At 36.7% G+C, this 23,425-nt stretch overlaps 1 protein-coding gene and 1 long non-coding RNA gene across 2 annotated transcripts in view; both read right to left on the bottom strand.

The window, feature by feature from the left end:
• The window catches only part of LOC132096226 (heparan-sulfate 6-O-sulfotransferase 1-A-like), a 120,010-nt gene that overhangs the window by 83,896 nt on the left and 12,689 nt on the right, over positions 1-23,425 (bottom strand). The gene's annotated exons all lie outside the window — the stretch shown is intronic.
• Positions 7,938-8,196, bottom strand: LOC132096227 (uncharacterized). Its single transcript, XR_009422565.1, has 2 exons — positions 8,098-8,196; positions 7,938-8,035 (listed from the first exon to the last, which is right to left on the bottom strand). It is a non-coding gene; the product is annotated as an uncharacterized LOC132096227 (long non-coding RNA).

Here is a 23,425-nt window from a genome sequence, read left to right as displayed (position 1 = left end):
CTCATTATCTGCCCACAGCAACCACAGCTATAGTTACATAACCGCACTTGAAGGACTTCTATATTACCAGCTAATTAAATGTCCCTTTTTTATATAATTTTTAATTGTTGTGGTTGTAAAACAAAAGACTACACCTGCGAAGATTAAACACCGTCCTGTTGGGATTCTTGAACGGTTACCTTGACTCTTCAGAGCCTAAATAAAGTGAGAAACTACCGCAACTTAACCATACTTCAGATGACTTCATGCAAAACCAAACATTGTTGCCAACGAGCAGCACTAATGAAGCATTCACCACTATAATGCAATCTGACCTTACAGGTACACAAAAGCTTCGCCACACTACCTTGAAGATAAACACAGCTGAGCCGTCACAAAGACAAGTAATCAATCAAGTGCTCAGCTCCTCATTATGAAGTTATGTCTCCAAGCAACGCTCCTCGGCTCTAGTTTAAGAGAGCTCTTAAATTGGCGCACAGGCCTCTGGCTTCTTTTAAATCCTAGTTTCCAAGTTCCGTTATAAGTCACCTCATCCTGGGGTAAACAATGATCCATAATGGGTCACTGTGAAAGGTTGAAATCAACTAATGAGGAGCCGGAAAGGCTGCCATGGAACCCTTGCAAGGTATATTAATGGTGCTAATGAGAACTTTGTTCACCTGAGTTTCCACACGGCGCTTCCCTGTAGAGTCCATACAGTCTGACCCTTTCCACTGAACCAGAGAAGTCGATCTAAAAGAAACGAACTGTGCAGTCAATCCACTATCAGATCTTTTGAAGTTCAAAAAGCAGACAATCATTCAAACGCTTGGTCTGACTAGCAGCGCCTTCAACAACTTTCGCAAGTTAAACCATCATATGTATCAGCTGAACTCATCTTTTTGGCATTTGGCTTCTTTTTAGCCATTATAAATAGTCAAAGAATCCTCTCACCACAAGTGAAATTACCCAGCCGCTCGTAACATTATTCATCAATCGATACCTTCAACACAAGAAGAGAAGATTTATATGACGCCTTGGAGTGAGTCATAACCTTGAAAGATGATTTCTATTCGAATGAATGTTTTTCCTGAATCAATGGGACATGTATTTCTTTTTTGTTTTCCTCTTAAAGGTCACATAGCCTACACATTTTGTTCCTTCCTTAACGGATGTGAGGCGTCTTTAATGTGGAGCTGATTTTGTTAGGTTTAAATGCAATTTCCTTCGTGAAGACACGTCGTCTTGAGAAGAGATGAAGACGGGGCTCTATTTGGCAGAACTATAGAACATAATGCAGCAGTTAAGTATCCAGACATATGCAAGGACACCTGCAAAAGCAAAAGAGACTAAAGAGAGGCCAAACAATAAGTACAACAGAGTGTCATTAAACACTGGAGTTGTCAATTTATCCAAATCTGCCAGCGAGAAGCTCATAACACTGTTGACACAGACGGTAACTGTACAGGTGCAAATGAAGGACGAGCAAAAAGAGTGTCTGTCAGTGTTCATGTTTTCATGTGCATCAACCTGTCAGTTATACTTCGGAGAGTTTGAGATAAAAGAATGAACCCTGCAGCACTCACCTGAAGAGAGAAAGAGAGAAATACAAACACATAACACACAAATATACAGCTTGCCAGCTCCCTCTGTAGAAAAATCTATTTGGCAGAGCTGCCATAGCTATAGATAATCAAGCTCCAGGAAGTGGTTTGCTGAAACTATTTCAGATCCACTTCCTTTTTTTGTTAGAATTTACTTTCTACATCTGCTTAAATTCAATGCTGGGATTAAAACACTTAATGAGATGATAATTAATAATTATTTTTGAAAAACTAATACTGGTGGACATTGATCTTAAGAGCAAAATGTAAGTTCAAATAGGGATTTTCAGATCACGTTTCCCCTTTTCCTTCTCATAATTTCCTGCCCTCTCTAAAGTGTGCTAATGCTGGGTGTTGTTATAACCACAAGAATCATTCAAACCTAAGGTCTGACTAGCAGCGACTTCAAAAACGTTTGCAAGTTAAACTATCATACTGTATGAATCACCTGAACTCATCTTTTTGGCAAATGGCTTCTTTTAAGCCATTTTTAGCCATTTACTAGTGTTGTCACGATACCAAAAGCATTGTTTCGATACCGATACCAAGTCAAGAATTGCGATTTCGATACTTTTCCTGAAAAGGGAAAATCCACTCTCAAATATCATTGCTGTGCTTTATTTTAAAACCGGGACAACATTCTAATCATATAACACACTAAATAAATGAACAGCAGATATATTAAACATTTGAACAAAATATGAAATATAAAAAATAAATTAGAGCAATGACATTCAAGGTAAAGAAAGAATAAATTTAGCAGCATTATCTCAGTTATCATAAGAAACATAAGAGTAATAAATGTATCTTGATTCTGAACTTTGAATAAAAATATGAACAGCGATTATATTAAACAATGTTTCTGAACTCAGAAGATTAAATGTCAAAAGATAAATAATATCAATTTAAGCAATGGCATTCAAGAAAAAAAAAAAAAAGCAAATAAAATTTAGCAGCAATATTTCAGATATTGTAAACTATTCTGTCAGTTGTGCAACATTTTCTTTCAGAGGAGAAAACTCAGCCAGTGAGCTTTAATGAGCATCATCTTTTTCTGCCAGTCGTGGACCGGCGGCCACAGTATCACTTGTGCTCGCACATGCAGCCTAGTGATGCGCGGGTCGGGTTTTTGTCAAACCCGCGGGTCCCGTTTTTATGAAATTATTTGGCCCGCCCCAGCCCGCAAATAAAGTAAAATTTCTTTACCCACCCCGACCCGCACATCGGGGACATCACGGAAGATACGTTGCTACTTAGACCTTCGTACTGTAACCTTATCAAAGAACCTAATAAAGTATGAACATATATATTACAAATATTTCTCGTTCACTGAAGTTCTTCCCTGCTACTTAAGTTGCTACTTAGACCTTCGTACTGTAACCTTATCAAAGAACCTAATAAAATATGAACATATATATTACAAATATTTCTCGTTCACTGAAGTTCTTCCCTCCACAGCAGCGTGCGGGTGCAGCGCTATTAGTAGCGCATGCGCAGCTCCTGAACAGCTCTGTGAACTGTTTCATCCTGTCAAAGAGTTACTCAAGATGTGACGGAGCATGTGATTTGTTGAATGTAGTGAACGAATCCGCCCTTCACTGAACGAGATTGAGAGATCTTCTCATTCGTGAATGAGTTGAATGAACTGACACATCTCGTTTATGAACGAAATTAATGCTTATACAGGGTCAGTGAGCATGTAAATCTCGATCAGCAATCAGCAGATACAAAGCGCAGCTATAGGTGCTGTGCAGTTACGCTCGTTTTCATATTTAGCATACAGAACACGTTAAACTCCACGTTTAATCCCTGATTAATGTGAATATTATATATGAAACCTCGTGCTTCGTTCATCTGAACAACTTATTTAAACTATTTAATGCGATTATGCACACAATTTAGTAAAGCCAAATCAGTTTAGTATAGCCACTAATGCAGCCATCTCTGTGGTGCTTTTTTTTGCTGCTTGCGTGAGGAGAAAACACACAAACGTCCATAGGGAGGCATGGAAGAGTAAGTTGCACACACCAACATGAAATACGTCTCTTACAAATCTGGAACGCAGTCATTCTTTGAAGTATCGATACTAATAAATTTAGGAATCCTGCCGTTTTTAATTTCCGAGAATCGCGATACTTTTGAAGTATCGGTGCACCTGCAACACTACCATTAACCAAAATATATTTGGAAATTTTTATGCATTTTTATTTGGCCGGTGTTTTGGCAAGAGTTTTAATTAACGTCAATAGCAAAAAAATCAGTAGTTGGATTCATTTTTGTGCATCAGTTGAAAACTCTACATTGCAATGAATCAATTCAAAACTGATTCAATTTGATTAAATTATTTGTGTCACACAAAAAGGTTCATCCACATCCCTATGCTGCATTTATCATTAAAATGCTTATTATTATTTTTATTTTTTTTAATGATGTTTCCTCTGAAATGGTTTTAACATTTAGGAACAATAATAATTTTTTTTTAATTATATCAACTTTCTTTTTTTTTTTTTTTTGATTGACTTATTGCAATATCATCTACGCTGACTACTATAAAAACTACAAAAAAAAATAAAAAAACTACAACAATTGTGTCTTTTGTGGTTTGCAGCCGAGTGTGAAGCGGCTGGGATGAGAATCAGCACCTCCAAATCCGAGGCCATGGTCCTCAGTCGGAAAAGGGTGGCTTGCCCACTTCAGGTTGGTGGAGAGTTCCTGCCTCAAGTGGAGGAGTTTAAGTATCTTGGGGTCTTGTTCACGAGTGAGGGAAGGATGGAACGGGAGATTGACAGACGGATCGGTGCAGCTTCTGCAGGAATGCGGTTGATGTACCGGTCTGTCGTGGTGAAGAAAGGTTCAATCTACGTGTCGTGGTCAATCTACGTTCCTACTCTCACCTATGGTCATGAGCTTTGGGTCATGACCGAAAGGACAAGATCACGGATACAGGCGGCCGAAATGAGCTTTCTCCGCAGGGTGGCTGGCCGATCCCTTAGAGATAGGGTGAGAAGCTCAGTCACCCGGGAAGAGCTCAGAGTAGAGCCGCTGCTCCTCCACATCGAGAGGGGTCAGCTGAGGTGGCTCGGGCATCTGTTCCGGATGCCTCCTGGATGCCTTCCCGGGAAGGTGTTCCGGGCGCGTCCCACTGGGAGGAGACCCCGGGGAAGACCTAGGACACGCTGGAGAGACTATGTCTCCCGGCTGGCCTGGGAACGCCTCGGTGTCCCCCCAGAAGAGCTGGAGGAAGTGTCTAGGGAGAGGGAAGTCTGGGGTTCTCTGCTTAGACTGCTGCCCCCGCGACCCGGCCCCGGATAAACGGAAGAAGATGGATGGATGGATGGAATTGTATCAACCAAAAGATTGTGTCATAAAAGCTTTGGGCTGTCTATTCATTACCGAAAATCTTTCTCTCAGGCCAATGCCTGCTGAGACACTAAAATCCCCATCATTTTAAGGAAGAGAAAGACAAATGCAAAGAGAAAAGGAAACAAGGGAAGAGGGATGTGAGGGATGACTGGGTCCCATCTTTTCTGGCATGTTAAAGCAGATAAAAGTGCTGACAAACTCCATATCACTCTCAGCGCTTTTAATCTTTTATCAATCCACAGCACCCATTCAAACAAGCATAGCATTTTAACAGGTATTTATTCCATCCTCTTGTCGGTACTCACCTTATCCCTGTGCACCCACTTTAATTGAAATTGAAAGTGTGTGACAATAGTATAAGCTTGCCGTGCCCCTGAGAGTGACAGCGATGATAACGGAGCACTGGGGAGGAAGAATGCTTGTATTAATATTTAAGCATTGTGGGTCGGTGTTGAGCCGCCACAGAACAGCAATGTAAGCGGAGTGTTAGATTAACCAGGCTTTGAGTGCCCTGTTCTCGAAGGTTTAAGGTGAATCACATGCCTGATGAGAGAACTTTAGACTAAAGGAACAGGATTCAGAAGTCAGATGAGCTACAACTGGAGGTTAAACATTAAAAATGGGCTATGGTATATCATGAAAACAAGCAGCAGTAAAATAAAATATCATGCAAACTAGTAGCAGTAAAATAAAATATATTTAAAAATGTAAAATTATATTAATAGCAGTAGAGCTGGCGATATATCGAATATTAGCAATAATATCTGAATAATTTTGACGACAATGTAAAATTTGAAAATATTGTGAATATTGAATATTTCACATTCAAGCATACTTTCCCAAAAGAACACGCCGAATGTCCAAAAAACGGAACATGTAACTGCAAACTGCTCTACACTGCAGTTGCCAGATATCAAGAGTTCAAATATCCCGTATCAAAGCTTGGCTGTTACATAGGTACAATTACTTCCTGGTGTTTTGCTTATTTTAAGCAATCTGGCAACCATGCGCACGCAAACGCTCGCTCTTCATCAAGGAAGTGCCGCCGTAGAGGATCTTAAAACAAACAAGTCTGAGTTTAGCAATCAGCAAATAGAGAAGGTTTTTAATGGCAGTGGGAGCATAGTTTCAAGTCACAGAGCTTCTCTTAAACCAGAGACAGACTTGTGTTCATAGCTAAAAAACGTGTAAAAAAAAAATAAAAACCTTAACCCAGTTTATTTATTTCCCCCAGTGTTTTATCATTTAAATGCAAATGCAAATATATCGAGATATATGTCGAATACCGTAATTTTTTTTACAATATCGAGATATATTTTTTTTCATATATCACCCAGCCCTAATTAGAAGTAAAATAATAATTAATTTAAATGTAAAAAGTTTATTAATAAAAAAATGTATTATAAGTAAAAATGTAATTAAAAATTTAAATCAATTGAAATTAAAATAATTGAATTGAAATTTAAATAATATTCATAAATGGTAAATAAATGATACATCATAATAATAATAATAATATAATTGTTATACATAATATTTATAAATTATGAATGCTTTATCATGAAAATATCAGCCAATTTTTAAAAAAAAATGAAAATGAAAAGATTTACATAAAATAGCAGTAGTAAAAAATACATTTAAAAAAATGAAAAATATTAAAGAATAAAATCAAATCAAACTAATTGTAACGATCATTGCAACCATCCTTAATTATCAGCCAAAAATTTAATTATTCTAAATAATAATCATGAATGACAAATGGTTTGTCATGAAAATATCAGCTAAAAGTAGTACAGTAAAAACAATACTACATTTAAATAAAAAAAACAGTAGTCGTACAATGAAAAATTAATGATTAAAACATTAAATTAAACAAAAAAATAAAAATAAAAATAAATAAAAATAAAATAAAAACATCTGGTGCATATACTACACACCACATCCTGCTTCCAGCTAACCTAAAAAGCTTTGGTCAATTACAGGCCTTTCAACAAAGATAAACCTGTTTATGAATTAAAATACTTTTTAAAAAATACTGTAATTTGTCATATGACAGGCAGAGCAGATATATAAAAGCCAGCTCTCAATGCCCTGTCTAAATACAGCAAACAGAAGAGATGTCAACCTACTCGACTCCATTTAAAGGTATCATCGGTGGGAGGCTGTCTAGAAAGCATCATCCTGTTTCCATCTAAACTAAGGTTAAACTCTTTCATTTGGCCTCTTTCTCTCTCAGTATATGAGAGGAAACAGACTCCATCCACAGTGTCGAAACAACCAATCTATTAAACACACAACAACCCATTTAAATGATTCACAATGTAGGGGCCCCGTTCTTGACATAATCACAAAATGGTTAAAGAAAGAAAACACAAAACATACATTAACAGCAGAAACATATGCAACAAGAGAAATGCACGTGTGTGTGTGTGCACTTGTGTTTTAAAGATGGGGTCTCAGACAAAGCCTCCAGGTGGGGATTAGGTGAAGAAAGATACTCTTTTTGCCCTTTTGTCTCCCTGGGGTAAACGGGGGCAAAGGAAAAGCAGGATAAACAGAAGAGGGGACAGGATGGGGGTGAAGTCTAGTTAGTGAGCATGTAGGGATCTGCAAGTGTTTACACAAGATCTACAAATCAAACGCAGCCGACACACACTTACTGTGCTCATCAGAGGAAGAGCGAGAGGGGCGGAGCGAGGTGACAGTGAGGTGAGCGAGACACACAGAGAGAGGAAGAGACAGATCATCTTGCTTATTGGTTCTAAGCACATGGTTGAACCAAATATGTACATTTCCCAGCAGTCCAACAGCCAAATCATTAGATCAATTCAGCAGCCCGTCCTTAAAATAGATTTTACAGCAAGAACTGAATTGAGAAATCTGACTGGCCATAAATTATACATTACCAGTTATGACCCTATATATATATATAGCAATCTGACCAGTATTTAGTTAGTTAGTTAGTTAGTTATTTAGTTTTCTTTCTTTCGACTTTCTTTCCCTCACTCACTTGTTTTTTCAGTGAATTGATTTATTTGATTCACTTGTTCACTCACTAGTTCACTCTCTTTCTTTCTTTCTTTCTTTCTCTTTCTTTCTTTCTTTCTTTCTTTCTTTCTTTCTTTCTTTTTTTCTTTCTTTCTTTCATCACCCACTTGTTCTTTCAGTGAATTGATTTATTTGATTCAATCGTTCACTCACTAGTTCACTTTTTCTTTCTTTCTTTCTTTCCTTCCATTTCTTTTATCATCCACTTGCTTTCTCAGTGAATTGATTTAGGGTGCTTTCACACGTTCGTTTGGGCAGGTGTGAAAGCAGCAATCGCACTCGGGTGTGCACCAAAAGCAGACCAAACAAGCGTACCGAGACCTGCTTGAAGAGGTGGTCTCAGTACGCTTTCAAACGAACTCTGAAGCGGTTCATTGTGGTGAGAACGTGATCCGACCTCAACAGACCCAACTGCAAAAAGTACTGATCATTTTTGGACTAAACCAGCTGCCGTAGTCAGCTGCGCTGTGCATTATGGGATGAGGAAGTGTTTGTTGACAGTTTGCACTTTAGCATGGCAGCTCATGGACAAACTTGGAGTAGTGAGGATGTGCGGAGCCTCATAGAAATTTGGTCTGAAGACCATGAGCATGTCAGAGTTAAGAACAATTAATGCACGCCTCCGCTTGAAGTTACGAGCGATGCCCACTCGCCGTTTGCAGTGCATTAAACCGTTGTTTTCAAGCCGCATCCGCGCTTCATTATAGAAATGTATTGTTTGCATATTGTGGTGTATACAAACAATGTACTAGATTATGGCCAGGGACAAAACCAGCCCGCGCAGTCGTCTCTCCATAGTTGTGTTGTCTCCATGTTGTTTACTGGCTTTCTCTCTTATGTTGGAATATTCCCACATGTAAATTCTGACCAATCGAAAAGCAGTTTAGGAAATACGTCATGGCCAATGAGTGATGTGGATGTTGTCACGTGACTGCATTTTGGTTCTTTTCAACTGGTTCGGACCAAAGCAATCAGTGTGGTGTGAAAAGGAACCAAAAAAGCTGAAAAATGCTACAGTGTATAATTGTTTGCCCTTGCTTCGGACCAAATGAACCGAACTAGAGAAGTGAAAGCACCCTTATTTGATTCACTTGTTCACTCTCTTTTTTTCTTTCTTTCTTTCTTTCTTTCTTTCTTTGATTCACTCATTCACTCACTAGTTCACTCATTCACTCACTATCTTTTTCTTTCTTTTGTTCTTTTTCTTGCCATCTTTTATTCTTTTTCTTTCTTTCTTTCTAATAAATTGATAGGTTTAATTCACTCGTTTGTCCATTCACTTGCTCATTCATGCATTTGTGTGCTTTCTCACTAAATTTCAGTCACTCACTAGTTCACATTTTCTTTTTCTTCCTTTCTTTCCTCACCCACTCAGTTGCTCTTTTGCTCAATCACTTGTCTCTTTGATTTGATTATTTGCGTACTAAGATTTAGTCACTCCCCGTTTAATTCACTCTTTTAATTTATTCCCTCACATCTTTACTAATTCATTAACCTCAGAAGTGTTCGGTTTTTAAGTTTGTAACACACTTTATTATCACAATAAATAGCTTGTGACATTTAAGTCACATTCTGATCAAGTGTTGAATGATAGCAGTTTACATAATGTGTATATTTAAAAAAAAAAAGAAAGAAAAACAATGCAATATGCAGTGATAATTAAGGCAAAAGGGCTATGTTAAGGAAAATATGAAAAAGTCAGTAAAATATAATGGAGACTCACTCAAATTGTTCATATCTTTATATATTTACTCTCTTGTTTATTCCTACTTTCATTCACTCATACACACTCAGCATGTTTCTTTCCGCTCTTCAAAATGCCTTTCTCTCGGCCTCTCAGCCAGGCGTCCTGTAGTGTGAAATGGTTCTGTCAGTAGAATTAGCATAGCTCTTCTGCAGCAGATTGTATAACATAACTTTGGCAAAGGGCTCCATATGGCTCTCCATTCACTCTCCGGCCCTGCCCACTGACTAATACTCCTCTCACTGAGCCTGAGTGCTACATTAACATAATTAAAGTGGACACACACACACACACACACACACACACTTTAGCCTTGGCCTCTATTCAACTCTGATCCAGGCTGTAAAAGATGTCAATATGGCAACTTGGTGTTCTGTTTGATTAGAGTAAGTTCACGTCTGTTATTGTCATTAGAGATTTTTATCTCCGACACCAAACCGACGGATGCTATTTGATATGTCAGTTCAACGAAGGGTTATAACATTCGCTCGGTGTGTGAAATAAACCTTGTAGACCCTGTCATATCATTCTATTGTTTGCTCTTAGATGAAATGGCAGTATAATTACTCACTTATTGCTGTGTGGTAGGATGTTATCTAGTTAACACTGGTTTCCTGACATGCCAGCCCACGTGTTGACTCAAGTGTTGCACAATACTAGATATAATTATAATCTGCAATACTGTAAGTGATTCTATTATGCACAGAATATAGAGCTTGTGCTGTGTCCAAACTAGCACAGACACTGAATTTGGACATGGACCATTTTTCAATGCCAGCTTTTTAAAACACTACATTTTCCTTATTTAAACATCAATTTGTGGTTATGTACTTGATATGGATTATGAAGTTGCATTGCTTTTGTTGAATTGCTTGTCATTTGAATATTAAGACCATTGCAGCAATAAAAAAAACACCTGTTTTTTTATAAAAGTGCATATTTTTGATAATGTCTTAGCACTTTTAGCTTTGTTTTGCACCTCTTGAGAGTCTGACAGAATGTCAGAAATGAATGAGAGCAAGTGTGATTTCTTCAACTTTACTGATGTCACGGATTTACTGCATTAACTTCTCAGTGAATTCTAATTTATTTGCAACTGCAAGCAGTATCATTTAAATCACAGTGGGTTGTTTGTCCTTTGCTGATGTTAATGATGTGAGACATTCAAATCAAGATAATATAAATGGTCTACTAGAGGCAAAGTGTTATAAACATTTACCTTAGTGGAAAATGTACCATTATTTTATTTTTTTATTTATTGTCTTCACGCTCAAACTTGGGTTTGATGATAAATTCCTGCCATTGAAAAAATAGTCCAACCATAAATTAACATTTGCTAAATATACTCACTCACAGGCCATTCAATATGTAGTCTGACTTAGTTTCTTCATCAAAACAGATTTGGAGAAATTTAGCATTACATCACTTTTAAATGGACTCATATTTTAACCAGAATTGACATTTTTAAGTTAAAGCGTCTTAATGATAGATTAGTTTCCTACAAACACACAAGCTTTCTACTAACAATACACTTTTTTAGTGGATTGCTTGGATTACTAGTGGATTACTGTCATATTTTTATCAGCTGTTTTGACCCTCATTGTGACGGCACCCATTCACTGCAAAGCATCCATTGGTGAGCCAATTATGTAATGCTAAATTTGTCCAAATCTGTTCTGATGAAGAAACAAATTCATCTACATCTTGGATGGCCTGTGGGTGAGTATATTTTTTCAGCAAATGTTCATTTTTGTGTGAACAACTACTTTACAATACCAACAAAATATGAGATACTCTAAACACAATCTTGATGCTTCTAAATATTATATTTTTGTTGATGCAGAATAGCTTTTATATAAAACTGTAAGTACACTAACCTGTGAATTACTATAAATATTAACAGAAAAAAACTATTCCCAAAAAATGTATATTCACTGCTATCAAAAATGTCAAACAAACAAACAAGTGAAAGAGCACGCAAACTAATGAATGAATGAATCAAATCAATAAAAAACTGACTTAGTAAACCTTGGTGAGCAAACACAGTAAAAGAAAAAAGAATGAGAGGCAGCATATTAGTTAAAGAGACCAATAAAGATCATAACGAAGTGGAATTGAGGAGTAAAAAGCAGTTCAGAGGTGACTGTAAGAGAGGAGTTAATGGAGGGAGAAACAGAAGCGAGGGTGCATATGTGAAAAAAAAAAAACTGACGAATAAGGGCCATGTGTGTTTGTGTGTTCAGCGCCATGATTATGAGCCCATGTTTATGTTTCCAGCGGCCCAGTGTAGACTGGCTACTGCACACTCGGTTTCCACAACTCCCTTCCGCCCCCCTCAAACACATACAGAGGGCCACAAATCACCCCCACAGATACTGTTTCACTCGTGTTCCCCTTTCTGCTGCCCGGTGAAAAGAGTTTCCCTAGTGAGAGACGCCTTCTTTTGATGTCAAGAGTTTGGAACACGCCTGCTCGAGGACAAAGGACAGAGAGTGGGAGAGAGAAGGAGAAAACAGAGGAGAGAGCTGCTTAACAATTTTTCACACTTGCCAGCTCTCCAAAAGGGCAGAGGGGGGGGGGGGGGAGAGAATTCCATTCCGAGCACTGTGAGGAGCAGAGTTAAGACGGATGGATGAGACGATAACGGCCCCGGAGCGCCGAGGACTCCAGCACAATCATCACACTCTTCTTTTTATTAGCTGGTTGTTTCACGCAATGCCATCGCCAGGGTTTCGTCCAGAAGAGCCCTGAGGAAAATTTATTGCTCAGAGGTTGCGCTTTCATAGCTCAGGCGCTTAATGGAGTTCTCAGTGTTTCATTTAAACTTTGTCTAATAAGTTTCTCCTGAAATTTCTTTGGGCGAAATACATTTAGGCAGGACTTTTTGACATAGAGTAACAATACAGAGCTATAAAATGAAATGTGGATGGTATAGCTCAGATAGTTTGGTCCTGGTTTACAAAATAGCATTTGACATTGGTTTGTGTATTTTGGTGACAGAGATTTCTCTTTCTTGTAATTCTCCTAAGACCAAATGACCTGGTGTATAGAATCCTCATTACTCATAGTAATCCTCATACTAATGGACAGTAAGATTTTTTTCAACACTTTGAAATTAATACTTTTTATTTAGTGCATTACACATTCAATTGATCAAAAGTGAGGGTAAAGATATTTTAAGGTTCTAAAATATTTCTATTTTAAATAAATGCTGCTCTTCTGAACTGCTATTCATCAAAGAGTCTTGAAGGGAAAAAAATGCACAAAAATATCAAGAAGCTCAACGGTTTTCAACTTTCCTAATAATAATATAAAAAACATTCTTATGCACCAAACTAGCATATTAGAATGATTATTGATGGCACTGAAAACTAAAGTAATGAATGCCGATAATTCAGCTTTGCCATTACAAGACTTAAAAAAAAAAACAGATTTGAACGTGAATTTGAGGTTAAATTAATAAAATATTATGCTCAAATCTGAGGAGGCACTACAAGTAAATATTTTAGCTGTTGTTTAGCTGACAAAAAGTTGGCAATTATAAGGAGAAGCATCTCAGATGAAAACATAACTGTAAATAGAGTAGCGTTTGCCAGAGATGTGTAAACTTTGATTACTAAAGCTTTCCCACTTGGTAGGCTCTAGAAAACAAAATTATGAGCAGAGAAGCAAGAACAATTTTAAGCCCATTTGCTCCCCATTTAAACATATTGCTATGCAAGCGAAACTACTGAGATGTTAAAGAGATCTCATTTGACTCAAAAATGTAAAAGCAAACAACTCCAAGCTAAATGTTTGCATCCGTTTTGCATCATTAAAATAAGGGTGCATACAATGGCACACAAGAGAAAAAAAGCTCTGTTTGTGGAGCCCTGATCTCTGGGAGCACACTGACCTCTAACAAAGTCATCTGCATATGAAGAAATATCCCTCTGAGGAAGATGATGAAGATCACATGACAAGATTTGAGACCAATCTATGTCCTATCGCAAACAGAGATCTGAGCTCTTCCTGATAGCAGCACTTCACTTCCTACAGAAGCTTCATGACATTAAAGCATAAAACAACTCAGACATTTTAAGTGCTTGCAATTCATGCAAGTAAACTTCCTCATGCTACATTTTAAATGCCTGAATTAAAGCTCCAACAATGTTACTATGCATCATAATTACAAATTATAAGCATAATGATCTCTCTACCAAAAAGAAAACAAGCTGTGTGAAAACAAAAACTCAAGTCTATTACAACACAGTACTTCTCATATTAGCAAAACAAGTCAGACAGCAGCACTCCAGCGGCGAATTTTACCGAATGCACTTCCTGCGAGACACGAAATGTGCATTAGCCGTCTCCAGATGATTCAGCAGGCTTGTCATTCAGATGCGAAGTGACTGATGACGACGTGAAAATAAACACGGTGGAGAGAGAGTAAAAGTGAAAGAGAAGCACATCATCTTTGACCCGACGAGTCTGAGGAAGTGCTCTTCTTCGGCGCAGGCCCCGAGTGCGCGGCTGAAAACACGTTGTTATAGTAAGCTGTTAAGTGCACTTTAGAGTCTTGGAGCTTGAAAAGCTTGAGTTGCTCTGTCAAAAACGCTAAGTGACTGCGAGGGTGGACACGACGGATCGCAGAGAAACACTTCGCCATAGTCATCTCCTTCTGTCAGACACCTTTTCCTCTCTCGCTTGCACTAGCATCTGCTTGTAGTGTAGAACTCAGCTATTAAACTCCAGGACCACCTTAGCCACGGTCGAGAACTTCACACTCCACCAAATAAGACTGAGATATATATCAGATTAAATACACCAAATATGGCATTTATAAAATTCTAAAAGATTTATTAGGGCCCTATGATATCCACAATGCAAACTAATACTAATGATAGTACTGATACTAATAATATATTTATTATTTATTAAAACATTATTTTTGAAAGAATACTTATCAGAAAAAAATATATTTACCAGAATTTATTTAGCAGGAAAATGTAAATACACAACACAAAAATAAATAAATTTATATATATATATATATATATATATATATATATATATATATATATTGTTGTTTGTTGTTTTACAAAAGCAATTAATAAGAGATGCTTTTGGTCATTAATATTTAAAGAAATCATCAAATGGAATCCAGAAAATAAATTGGAAAACAGAATTTGAATTTGAGAAGAAAAAAAATTAATAAGGCCTTAAAAATTTTGTTTTGTAAAACCTTTAATAAATTGCTGCTTAATATTGTAAGCTTCATAATTCAATTAATTAGACATGCTTTTTGATTAATAAAAATTTAACTAATTTATATTTAAAATAACTTCCCTTCTTTTGAACGAATCATGAAAATATATATGTATTAAGCAGCAAAACTTATATAATAACAGCAAAACAACAACCTAATTTAGTTGCAATTGTCCAAGTCATTTATGTTAATCAAGCAACAAAAGAAAGACAGAAAATCATGCACTGCTCTTGACTAAAAAACTTTAGTAGCCCTAAAGATTCATCTAAACTTATTTATAGAAATAAATTTGTCTGCTTGAAAGAACAAAGAATATGGTAAGCAAGTTTCTATAAAGAATGAATAATTAGCCTGTATAACCATTTAATTAAAAATAAGACATTCTTGTTCTTTACGAGAAGTGGTTTTATTTAAATTTAACATAAAGGCATGCTGTGTGTCACAGCAGTTAAATCGGTGTCTATCATGGTAAAAACTTAATATCAAACCTAGGCCTATAGTAACTAAACCCATTAGGTTTTAGCCGACTACATTTACTGTAGATTTAGTTGACTAAAACTAAAAACAATTCAGAAGACTAAATTATGACTAAAACTATATGGCATTTTAGTCAAAAGACTATGACTAAAACTAAATCAAAATTTGGTCCACATTGAAATCTCTCTGGTATATAATCAATGGCTACATTTAAAGATTTAGTCATTGCTAAAAGACCACTACCAGTCAAATTATTGTCCTTACAGAATGACAACTTACTACAGAGGTTAAAAGCCTTGCTCAAGGGTCCATGGAAAGATCTTAATCTACTCCTTGCATGAATCAAACCAGCAACAGGCTGCTTACCATCCCTGAAAATTGCACTTTACCACACAACTAGCACTGCATACTGTGCTAACAATTCTGATGATGTGTTGTGCACCTCTTGACTGGTTACATCATGAATTATATAAAAACAAGGTAGATAAATCGCATCTAAAGAACCGTGAATAACACTTGTGTTTGCACGAATCCTGTGCAATGGCAGCCGAGAAAGAAACCAACATTCCCCTACATGCCAATGATTAGCATTTTCCCACAATTCAATTAGCACGCTTGTCAAGCAAAGAGGGGTGAGATCACATGACCCTCTGTTTGATCCAGCAATAGCGCCTAACAAACACATTTCAATCTGATTGTGCAAATCGCACAGATCCAGGTAAGAGCCTCCCGGTTTCGGCGTGGTGGACATCAGGATCTTGAAGAGTGTGTAAAAAATGAAAAGTGATCCAGACAACAGGAAACCACAGGGGTCACTCCCACTTGTGGAAGGAAGACAAATCCTTTCAATACATCACCATACAAACAGAGTGAAAAAATGACATCTCATTGTGTTCCTGCCAAGTACTTGCTCTCCCTCACTCTTTCATATACTCACATTTCCTCCTCCCTCCATCTCCCGTTCTTACATTATGGCTTTCTGTCAGTGGATACATTTTTTTTCCCCGCTTCCTCTGCAACCTCCAGCATTTCTCTTCTCTTGCTGATTGCAAATCATGTTCTCTAATGGACTGAGATGCTGACAGCTAAAGGTCACCTGATTCATGTCACAGCAACAGCAGGATTACGACGGAATATTTCCCTCCCGCCCCACCACACCGTACATTTTTCTCTTCGTCCCTCCACTTTCTCATATTCAGAGTCACTTTCTCTCTTTTACTCATTCATCCACTCTCTCTGCCTTGCAGGCACCACTTCCTGTGCTCGAGAAAATCACATTAGCTGGTGCAAAATGAGCAAGTAAATCAGCAAATAAACCTACTAAAACTTACAGGATCATCTGTTTACTGACTGCTCACGAGTAAGTTTTAGTCCCGGGAGTAAAATGTGAGACCCAATAAATAATAAATATATACATAATAAATATACACAATACACACACATATATTATGTACATAAAAACTTTTCTTTTGGATGTGATTAATCATTGTCCAGAACTAGTAAAAATCCTATTATTTCTTATACAATGCATAATAAGAATTATTCGAATATCATATGCAGTGAAAGCCCATCAAAGTTACTAGGAAGTGGTTCAACATTGGATGGGTTTCCTACCAAAATTGAGAATTTAACTTGTGCGCAAAATTGAAATATTGCATAAAACATTTGCGAATGAGCACCATTTCCATCCAATGAGTCAAAGAGAACATAATTGTCACTTCCTGATAAACTAAATATCACTAAATATAAAAGCTACTGAATATAATAATATATTATATCAATGCAATTGCGCAAATTTGAATGACTTTTTTGATGTACATAAGGGAATTTTTTCCATCTTTTAATAACACTTTCATTAACACGTTTCCTTTAACACTTTATCGCACAAGTCAAAAACCACCCCAATCGAGAATAAAAAAAGTTTTTGCAAATTAAGAGTTTTTCTTTTCTGTTTTTCAAAATGTGGTGTTTCCATCACTCGCTTCTGATGTGATTCTTAAAACGGGGTGACGGAAACATAGTTTATGATGTAGAAATCTTAGCCTATTTGCAAAAACCAGCAGTTCTTGACAAAAGATATCTGCCATAAAGCATTTGGATGTAAGAACTTGTTGTTAAATATGCCCTCAAGAGACAATCCCGCCACACTAAATCTAGCCCAACATAACAGAGTGAAGAAAAGAAAGAATAGTGTGCAAAGCAATTTAGGCAGAATTTGACCAAAACACACACACCCCAACAAGTGTGAAATATGGTCTGGAATTTGACAGTTTATTGTGTAGTTAATGCTCCAATTTAATCTTTGAAGAGCAAATTCATGCCTCCATGTCTGGCCAATGACTCCATTACTGTGATCTTCAGTCGTTGAACAGACCTGCTTCTTCCAGAAGCTGCTGTGTGATCTACTAACAAGTCAACAAAGCTCTTGTGAGTCATCCATCATGCTTAAGCACTGATATGGAGTGTATCAACGTCTGCTGAAATGTCAACTCTCAAATAAAGGCTGAAGAGCAGTCAGTACTCAGTCTTTCACTGGAGTCACTTTAAACCCAACAGAGTGAATCACAAGGGCTTTCACCACACCCCATTTTGTGTTCTTTTTGTGCTTTTCGCCATTTGTATTGACAGGGACAAGATAGAGAGAAGGAATGGGACCAGGAAATGTCACATCCCAGATCTGAACAAGTGCTTCATGCACAGGAAATTTGTCTCTAGACCACAGTTCCAACCAGTATAGCTGTTATTAACTATAACTATAAAACAAAACTATTAAAATGATTTTGTCAATTTAATCATGAGGCTGAAATAAATGTAAATAAATATTATATGAAATTGTTTAACTTAAATGAAGATTAGAAATGTTGCCATGGCTGACATAGAAAGTTTAAGCTTTATTACTAAAATTACTTAAATGAAAAAAGCTAAATGTAATAAAATATTAATTTATTATATTTATTAAAATATAATAAAATTAATTAAGTGTAACTCAAATTTTAGAGATAACTGAAAAAAAAAGAAAAAAAAACATATTTGGAGGGGAAACTTTCAAATTTAATTTAATGAAATACTTGTATAAATTAATAAGTAATAAGCATATAAATTTGACAGGACAAATTAACATTCACTTTTGTTGCATGGAAAAGAGCAGCTCACACATTCTAAAAAAATATCTAATTTTGCTTTTCAGAAGAAAGCCAACTCACTAAAAAGAAAAATGTATGTGCAACAGCTAAAGTTGCATTTTCAGCTTGTTGCAGGCGCAGGGTGGGGTAGATTTAACCAACAATGACCCCACTTTTCCATGCAAAAGAATGTAAATCTTTCTCTGGAAAACAGAAGAGATCTGGGAGCTTGTTTTTAAGAGGCCTCACATTAGCAGAGATCCCATCTCCCTCCTGCTGCTCTCAGAGAGACTGAGACAGAGAGGGGCTTTTGTGGGCTGCCTCCTAGGGCCACTGACACGGGATGACTGACGGTCCAAGCGGGCACAGCTGAGAGCAGGAAAAGATGAATGTGCTTCATATGAATAGTCCATTAAATAAACATTCCCAAACATAAAGCCTCTTTGTGTCAATAGAGATCTGTAAAGTCACTCAAGTGAGAGTATGGCATTTCTAATGTTTAGGAAACAGACACTTCTTGTGAACAAATCTGTTAAAAATTTAAATAAACAATGGAAAAGGAGTGAATGACTTATCGAAATGTACTGTGCTATTTAAAGTAATCTTTAAGTGATGTAATCTGGTGGATATCACTATGGTACTTTAAAATGCTGTATGATAACTATAGTAAAAGTGCTTTAAAAGAATTTATTAGGTTGAGCTCTAATATATATATTTAGACAGAGAAAGTAAAAGTGCAAAAAAAAATCATAGTCTTAATTCTAAAGTAAGTGTATTATTTTAAACATAATTTTTAATTGTTTTAAACTAATGTATGGGTCAATATTATTTTGTGTTGTAATTAGGGCAGGGCCATAATTCGATAACAATAATTATCACAATATAATTTTCCTCGAAAATTAAAGTTCAAACTGCCACATGGTGCGAGCTCACTAGAGCAGATGTGTTTACTCGATCACCGCCCCCCCCTGAAATTCGATTGGTCACCCCAGGTGCCCCCCCTATAAGATGTCTTGTGATTGGTTCATTTTATGGCCAATCATTTTATAGACTCTACTGAAGTTCGCGATTCAAAGAAGTGCAGCGTCGTCAGAGAAACAACGCTCGTCGCGGACTTGGACTTTTACTTTATCAAGTGTTGGAAGTCGAGACACAAGTGATAGGAGTTCGGATCATTATACCGACTCAGACTTTTGAGTCACATTCAGCAAAATGAACGAATCTTTCGAGTCATTTCGTTCATTTTAGCAAAATGTTACGCGTTACTTCCCCAACATATCTAGTATTTACGCAAACGTTGATCACACTACAAACAATACAAAACTAAAATGCTATAAGATACTGAAAAGATTAATTTATTCTTTACCTGGGTCTTCAGTCTGTGATTAACTCACCTCACCTCTTGTCTGACAAGTCTTCAGGTTCAAATCATCACCTGACAGCCCCACATGCATTTCTGTTTATTACTGCATTTGTTTACAAGTAACTTTATTCAAGTTAAAAAAAATTATAAAATCAATAGGATTTATGTAATATACTGTAGATTTTTTTTTTTGTCACTGGCGGCCACCCCATTTGGAGGCAGTGCCCCAGCATTGCCCCCCCACTGAAAATTGCTCTAGACACGCCCCTGGCAACGAGACAGTCAGAAGGCTTTTCTACACATCACCATCATTTACCATCAATATTCTGTTACAATCACTGCAAGGTATTATGGCAGAAATTTGGGATATTCATACTGAATTTTAATACAAGAGTAATGTTAATTATATTACGTATTTGTGATTAAACTATAGCATGTGTGTATTTATACTAAATGTTTTAAGACTACTGTTTTTCATACAAATAGGCTACCTAAAAAACATATAGTTATATTTTTCCCATGGACTTGAGGTGCTATATGTGTGCTTTTAACTGTGTTTATCATGATCTAAATGTACGCTACTATGGGAGACTAATGCTTGGTCACAAAATGTGATATTACAATTAATATTATAAGGCAACCCCAATCTGATTCTTGATTTGGGAAAAAATATTACTCATTAGAACATGTAGAAACTAAGAAATTATTTTTATGTTTCTATTTAGATATTTATTTTGTAAAGGAAAATTAATGGTCTGGTTACTACAACTTATCGACATCGACTGATATGAAAAAAATTATTGTGATAATCTTTTTAGCCATATTGCTCAGCCCTATTTGTAATCAAGCTTTAGTAGATCTGAATAAAATTTTTAAAAAGATAAAGAAAAGAAAATCAATGTATTATAATCATGCTAGTTTTAAAAAAAAAAAACAAGATGTTATGTTTCTGTAAAAGTGGTGCTGGAATCGGCTATTACATTTGGTGAATGATTTACTAAAGTTTATTTGCTTAGATTTTCCTAGTCAGGCATTGCTAATGTGTAACCGATCGTACAAATTATACATTAGGTGTTATGCAATTTCTCTGTGCAAACAAACTCAGGAATAAAGTGGGAAAAGCTGCACACAAGCTATCTTGGAATTCTAACGGCTGAGTTTGGACTCAAACAGGGCTTAATAACACAGCAGGGGTTTCAGCAGAGGGGGAGCGTCTCTTACTCCACCGCCAGAAAAGCATCAAGGCAGAACTCTCTGCAGACCGAGAAGCATGCTGGGTAATTCCCGAGAGGCTTTTGTTGAGCAGCGGTCAGATGAGGTCTATAACAGGTTCCCAGGAGAAGGACACAGAAGAATCTGTAGCCGGCAGAGGATGTGGAGAAGCAGAGAAGTTTGAGAAAAGTCTCCAGCAGATGAGGAGGGAGAAAAATCAGCACCTCTTCATTCATTTGGATTCCTCCTTCACTCGGGCCCAAACTCCAACCTGTCTCACTCAACTCCAGTGAGTCAAAGAAAGAATCTAGCTTCTCTTTCTCACTATTCACCCCTCCTCTCTCGCTCTCTCCTCTGCAGAGGCAATAAATCAAGCTTGTGCTCTCTCTCGCTCTCTCTCTCTTTCCCTCTCACTTTAGCAGATAACGCTGCACGGAGCTGCCAGCTCGGTGGAGTTGTCGACAGCATGGCCGTATCAGCAGAAAAGTGCATAATATGGGAACATTATGTGCCATTATATGGTCTCCACAAATAAACTTTCCTCCCCAGTTCAGAGCTCTCTAGAGTGGGGCAGCACAGGACACTGGGAAGGGGTGGCTAGGAGTCTTAAGACCAACGTGGACAAGACTAAGTAGTTTTGTCTAATGAGGTCAGGTAAATTTGATTTTCACAGACATGCATGGATAATTTTTATTCTGTCAGGATTTAAGAAGAGCAAACTGTTTTTCCGGCTAACTTTTCACTTAATTTGATCTTCATTGAATGCTATAACTAACCCTGTCAGGTGCATCTTCCTGACAGACAATATTCTGGATAAAATGACAACAGTGCTGGCATGGCATCCAACATAAAAAGAAAATTCGAGAAGGAGATTCATAAAGGCCACTGTAGAAGAAATTTCTTCCCTTAATTATATACACAATATTATAATTAAATAGGGCTGTAGCTATCGAATATTTTAGTAATCGAGTATTCTACCAAAAATTCCATCGATTAATAGAGTAATCGGATAAAATGTGTTTTTGCTTAATAAGTGCAATATTAATTATGCAATAGAAAATAAGACTCCTGGGTCTCTTAAAATGAACAACTAAGTTTCCTTTTTTTAGAAAAAAAAAATATTTTTATTTTTTCAATGCATAGAATGCAATGCATGCATCAAAAATAAACATTTAATTATACGCCATTGTTTCTCTGTCTGTACTTGTACTGTGAACAATGACAATAAAGTTGACAGATGAATTAAGTGCTTTTAAGTGCCATTCAGTTGGGGTTTTAAATAAAGCATTTTCTGAGATGCACATTAAACATTAAAGACATAAAACATTAATTTAATTTATCTTTTAATTATTGAAAATTAACTTAACTGTTTGGTAAACAAAGGGGATTTACTATTCAAAATAAAACATGGAAGAAATGTTGTGCGAGTAAACCTTAAAAAAAATAAAATGTTAGATTTTTTTTTTTAGTTGTAGGCTATGTACATTCTGCTGAACAATAGTCTTTATCCGGACTTTTATTTTGACGGGTTGACATACCTTTACAGTTCTGTGTATGTGATTACGCTAGTTTTACTCAAATCAAACGGTCAAATGCTCATGAAGTGACTGTCAGAGCAGTTCTGGAGATGTTGTTCATGTGTTCATGTCCTTATTTAGTGAGACAGCAGACGCTGAAATCACCGGAGCGTCACGCGCGCTTCCGCGTGTTTAATGAATGAAGAAGCGCTTCTGCTCCATTCATTAACACAGACACGCAGAACATGTTTAAATAGACTTAGGCTTAGGTTTTCTGCACCTCAGAATGACCCACGTTCTCAACGTTCACAGTGAATGAATGCAGTCAACATTTATTTAATGTGCTGTGAGAGTTTAGTGCACGTTTGGGAATGCAAGAGCCACCAGTTTGGCTTCATTTTCGTGGCAGATAATTACAGGATCTCACTAGAATTGTAGTGAGATGATTTTTTTGTAAGACTGTTTTCACCAAAGCAGGAGTTTTCCTTTAAAATAAAAGCTCAACTGCCATTTCCGTCAAAATAAAAGCTTAAAAGTGCACTATGAATTGCTGACAGCTAGCAGTTTAAACGCAGTTCAAATTCAAAATATCATTTTCAAGTGTAGAAATTAGGAAAGAGATATTGCAATTTCCCTATAGTGTAAAGCAAATCTAATATACCTATGAAATATTAATTTTCATTTGTTTTAGAGTGCCTTTGTTTTACAATATATGGCTATTACTGTCATTGTTGTTGTTATTATAGCT

Source organism: Carassius carassius, chromosome 20, assembly GCF_963082965.1.
Source record: "Carassius carassius chromosome 20, fCarCar2.1, whole genome shotgun sequence".
Classification (NCBI taxonomy): domain Eukaryota; kingdom Metazoa; phylum Chordata; class Actinopteri; order Cypriniformes; family Cyprinidae; genus Carassius; species Carassius carassius.
This window is presented reverse-complemented; position numbering and strand designations above follow the sequence as displayed.